The sequence below is a fragment of the Hevea brasiliensis genome, chromosome 18 (genome assembly GCF_030052815.1).
Source record: "Hevea brasiliensis isolate MT/VB/25A 57/8 chromosome 18, ASM3005281v1, whole genome shotgun sequence".
NCBI lineage: Eukaryota > Viridiplantae > Streptophyta > Magnoliopsida > Malpighiales > Euphorbiaceae > Hevea > Hevea brasiliensis.
The window spans coordinates 33,672,176-33,678,352 of record NC_079510.1 but is presented as its reverse complement, the minus strand read 5'-3'; positions in this window follow the sequence as shown (position 1 = coordinate 33,678,352).

Here is a 6,177-nt window from a genome sequence, read left to right as displayed (position 1 = left end):
TTACACACACATTATACATCACTTAGAAATTGTACACATTGCACACAAATAGATTTCTTCCATTTAGTTAATGCATTGCTCATTTTTAGGAATCATGCATCATGCATTAAAATCTTTTGCCAAATCCCTTGAGTATTGAAAAGTTGCCTATGAGAGTGATTTGACTTACCTTTAGTTGGGTTTGTGGATTGAAAGTTTCCTAAGAGGTGCAAAGTTTTGAAGTGTCTATCCCTTGCCTATATCTTCTTAGCCAAAAAGCCACCCAACTAGTCCTTTAGAGATTGGAGTGTTTAGAGGGAGTTATTGGATATAAGGTAGTCAAATGATGTCTCACCAATCCTAGAACAAATTTTCTAAACCTTTCAAGGCGAAATATCAGCTTATACTTGAAAAGAGAGATGATTAGGCATTCTTTGATTTAAACCTTCTCATTTTAAACCTTTGGCCCTTTTTCCTAATTAAAATTGACCTTTGAAAACCCCTTTGAGCCTTTTTATCCCTAATTTTTCTTGAAATCCTTATTGCTACCTAGCCAATGAACCAAACACTCCAACCCTTTTCATGAGAATAATATTGAATATTAGGTACACTTTCTAAAAAATAAAAAAAAAAAGAAAAAATATACAAAAAAAAGGAGAAGAAGTGCTTGTCATCTTGTAAAAGTGCTAGTATATGTGCTTTTCACTATTGCCATTCAAAATGAAAGAAATCCACCCAAAGTATTAAAAGAAATGAGTTTGGGGGTGGCATTTTTAGGAACAATCATCAAAAGAAAATGCAAAATACAAGTCTAAAGTATCAAAATGTCCCTCCATTTTTATGTGTTTTGTAAACTATGCTAGCACTTGACAATTCTCATTGTGTACTTCTCTCCTCCATATATACAAACAAAAAAGAAAAAAAGAAGAAAAAAAAATTATAATAAAATAAGAAGTGTACCTTATGTTTAAAAATTGAAAATATTCTCATGCTTTGAATACTTTTTACCCATCTTTCTTCTTAGCCTCATTTTAAACCCCATGGCCTCATTACATCCCTAAAAAGACCTTTGATCTCTTGATAGTACTTGCTACATTAGTGGAGATAGGAGTAGGGAATTTGCCTATGGGATTGGAAAACTATTCATCTATTCATTCAATTCTATCATTCCATGTTGAGATACTTTGGTTATCAATTGTCCTAGAATTCTTTTGAGCATGACTATCTCTTTTGATTGGTTGGTTTGGGGATTTTGAATGATAATTGACTTGATGGCTAAGCGTGAAAGCTTGATAAGCATTAGATTCTTTGCATTTTGAAGGATGGGTATATGGATTGTTAGTATGGCTAAAGGTGTGTTTAGTTACTTTAATAGGTAATTTTCATAGCTCTTGGATAAGGCACCCTAAAAATTTTGCATTACATTTTAAAGTTTGTTTGAGGACAAGCAAAAGCTTGAGTTTGGGGGTATTTGATGCATACATTTTGCATAATCATTGAGGTTTAATTTCATAGCCATTTTATTTGATTATTAGTCATTTTTAGCTAATTTCATTAGTTAATTAGTTAGTTTTTCATAATTGTCAATTTTGGATTAATTTGTAATTTTACTTTGTTTTGTAGGAAAATGGTGTTTTTGAAGGATCAAGAGAATTTTGCCATTGAGGAGTGTCTTCTACAGCCAAAGATGTCAAAAATAAGTTTTCAAGCTGAAATATGCATTGACCAAATTGTGCATAACTTGCCGCATAAGCTATGCAGATTTGCATAAGGAGAAAGATCACTGCCTGCAACCACCAAGTGTGCATAAGGAGACAAAGATAGCTTATGCACATTCCCGCCTCCCTTATGCACCTTCACGGAATTGTGCATAACCTATGCACCAAGTCATGCAATTTTGCATAAGTGGCCTAATCAGCTGAAATCAGATAAGGGATCGCATAACTTATGCACCACTTATGCATCCCATGAAGAGTTCATTAATGAGTCGGCAGAGATTCCTCAAATAATTCCTCCTAGAACATACCATTTTAGGGCTCCATGTCAGAAAAATGCTATAAATAGTCCCATTTTCTCATTTTAGAGGAGAGGCAAGGAGAAAAGAAGAAGAGGAGAAGAGAAGCAGCACTTGAGGAGTCATTTTCACCTTCCACACCATTTTTAACCAAGATTTGCAGATTTCTTCCTTCCTTTACATTTATCTACATTTCTAGTGTATAAATACTTACTTCTTAGCGTCGAATAATGCGTTAATTCCAATTAAACTCATCAAATATAGTAAGAATTATCGATAGTGAGTAGTGTACAGTTGAGTCTGGAGTAAGGGAACTAAAATATTAGTTATTTTTGAGGATTAGAACTCGTAAAGTCCCAATTTAATGAAATTATGAGGTTTAATCCATTTCTTGTCTGCTTATACACATGCTTAATGAAGGGCCCCATTAAGTTATGTTCTTAATCCTTGGTTGAAGCAATCAAAGGAGAAAACCAAGTGATAGTTAATCAAGAAATTGACTTAATTAACTTAGATCTAGAAATAGACTAAGGGTTAAGAGGGTTTTAATAGATTGATTAAAGAACCTAATGGGTCTTGGTTAATTTTAACTCCACGAAAGTAGGATTAAGTTAATTAAGGCACTCTTTGTCTCACTGAAAGAGTTTTCAAAGGATTTTAGAATTAATCTCCTTTAAACCCATAAATTTCATGGATTGGGCTAGCTAGGAAAATCCCAAAATAGCTTGAATATGAAATCCCTAACTCCTAATCGCTTTTTACCATTGTTAATTTCTAATCGAATTTAATCATTTGCCATTTTAAATATTGCCATATTTGAACTTGCTTATTTCAATTTGATGCAAATCTTAGTTTAATTAATACATTGTTGAATAGAATATTAAATTTGCACATTTAGATTTCATACTCCATTACCCATTAATTCATTATTTTAATTTCATAAATACTTCAATTTAGTCAACTTTTATATCAAAAATTCAATCATTAACACAACTCCTCGTGGGATCGATATTTTTCTATACTACTTGTACGACCCGTGCACTTGCGGTTGGGACGCATCAACGTCCTTGGACAACACCAAGCTAAACCAATCTAGAAAAAAAAAATCTAAAAATAGACCTAAAAATTCCAATGACAACACATAATTTGTACGCTATAAAACAAATGATAACAAATCAAGAAGCATAACATATTATGAACCGAAAGCATCTTAACAAACTCAAGCTGAAATTAACAAAAATTTATCTTTCAAAAAGTAGCTCACTAAAAATGGTAGATACTCACATGGCACTCAAATCACTCAAGTATTTAGGAGGGTTTAAAACAGGCACTCAAATTCAAATCATGAAATGAAACTACCACACGCTTGCTTATTCATCCAATATCTGTCACTTATTTCACATGCATAACATAAATAAAAAGGTCTTTAAATATGGTTGTAATGGGGCTAAGATAAAGGTATGGAAATAAGGATAAATAAAGCTAAAGAAAGAACTAATAGAACATTGAAACAACCTTTATTTCTTCTATTATTTCCCTTTACATATATGTCAATAAAGTCCAAAAATCCCAAAACAAATTTTTGTTTTTTGTTTTTTTACCATGTAGCATTAGCACCCATGCCAATTATTTCTTTTCAACTTTTTTCTCTCTCTCTCTCTCTCACTCTCTCTCTCTCTCTCTTTATATATATATATATATATATTCAAGCATGAGCATGCACCATCTTTCCACTTAAAAAAAAAAAAAATCAATAACAACTCACATACTACACCCTATACAATATTGTCAAAACCCAATTTATTGCATTTCAAATAGGATAAATTTCAACACTATCCTTGAACTTATATAGTTATAACACTACAGTCCTTCAACTTTATAATGTAACATAAAATCCCTTAAACTTTCAAATTTTGCACAAGAAAATCCCTTCGACTTTCAATTATCGATTTTTCGCTAGAAATCGATGTGAATAGCTCCCACATGATACTTAGTCAACATTTCTCTCTCATCTCTTATGCAAAATGTAAAATTATTTTCTTTATGCATGAAAAATTATTTTGTCTATAGAGAGAAAAAGGATTCAATTTACACATGGCTTGAGAAAGAAAAGAGAAATACTGACTAAGCTCCATGTCCGAACCGCCTGTGTCAATGTCTAACTGAAAAACTAGTAATTGGAGGTTAGAGGGATTTTATAGAGCAAAATTTGAAAGTTGATGGGATTTTATGTTACATTTTTATAAGTTGAGGGACTGTAATGTTACAACTAGATAAGTTCATAGACAATTATCAAAATTTATCCATTTCAAATACTCTATTAGTTCTCAGGTAGTAAAGAAGATAAAAAGAATAAGGTTTAGGCTCATATTCCAAGTTTTAACAAAGGAAATGTATAATTTAAGCTCAAAGGGGCTCACTAAAGTCAATACATAAGGTTAACTTTTTAAGGTAAAAATAGTTAAATCCTAATTTGCCTTTATCATTTTTACATGTGCATATAATTATGTGACCTCAATTGGATTAAAAGCAAGTTCTAGAGTAACAAATCATGAATGAATAACACTCACAAAAATAAAGATTGACATATAAGAAGTCAATTTAAATCAAGGCTCAAAAGTCACATAAGAAATATTTCATCGCCCAACAATTTTAGCTTACCAAATAATCAAAATCAAAACTCAAGTTAATTATAAGCCTGAGTATACAAGTTCATTGATTCAATCATGTTATGCATCTCTCAAACTTCATCAAATTTTTTTCATAGCATAAAAACTCTATAAACCATTGAAAATATTAAAACCTTTCCCTCACACTTAAAACTTACATTGTCCCTAATGTAGAGCCCAAATGCAAAAGAAAAAACATCCTAGAAAATAAAATAAAATAAGGAAAAGTAAACAAATCTGATTGTGGCTAACTAGCCAACCATGGGTTGCCTCCCAAGTAGCGCCTTTATTTAACGTCATTAGCTCGACATGGCAAAGCTCCTTAATCCAAATAAATTGGGTTACTCAATTTGAGCTCCTCCAATGAATACTCCTGAAACCCTCAAAAATGGCTTGAGTCTATGACTAACCTTGAACACCTTGTTAGTTCATAAACTTTGAATTTCAACTGCACCATAAGGAAACACATTAATAACAATAAAGGGTCCAATCCAACGAGAATGTAACTTACTAGGCATCAGCTTCAATATGAAATTATACAATAAAACTTTTTGCCTAATCACAAACTACTTCCTTAAAATTAGTTTGTCATGAAATGCATTGGTCTTTTCTTTATATATCCTAGAATTCTCATAAACCTCAAGTAGAATTTCCTCTAATTCATGCAATTGTAATTTTCTTTCCACATCAGCAGTAGCCAAATCCAAATTATAATTTCTAACAGTTCAATAAGCCTTATGTTCTAACTCAACAGAAGGTGACACAATTTACCAAAAATCAACTTATAAGGGTCATGCCTATGGGTGTCTTATAAGCACCCTATAAGCCCACAAAGCATCATCAAGTTTAACGCCCAATCCTTTCTGTTTGGCTTCACTATTTTTTCCAAAATAGACTTGATCTTTCTGTTAGACACCTCTGCTTGCCCACTTGTTTGAGGGTGATAAGCTGGAGATATTTTATGGAAAACATCATATCTTCTTAATAATGCCTCAAAGAAATTTATTACAAAAATGAGAGCCCTGGTTACTAATCAAAGCTCTAGGGATTCCACACCTGCTGAAAATATTAGACTTGATAAAACCTACAACAACTATAGAATCATCGCTCGTGGCCTTTGCTTCCACCCATTTCGAAACATAATCAACAGCAAGCAATATATAAACAAAACCAAAAGACGAAGGAAATGGACCCATAAAGTCAATACCCCACACATCAAAAATCTCACAAATAAGTATCGGGGTCTGAATCATTTCATTTCTGCGGGTTAAACTTCCTGTTCTTTGACATTGTTCACAATTCTTGCAAAATAAATAAGAATCATGAAATATAGTGGGCCAGTAAAAACCACAGACTAATTTTTTTCTACTTATTCTCTTGGGTCCAAAATGACCTCTACATGCATAGGCATGACAAAAAGTAAGAATAGACTGAATCTCATTATCAGGAACACATCGCCTAATAATTTGATCTGAACAAAATTTCCACAAGTAAGGATCATCCCACACATAATAC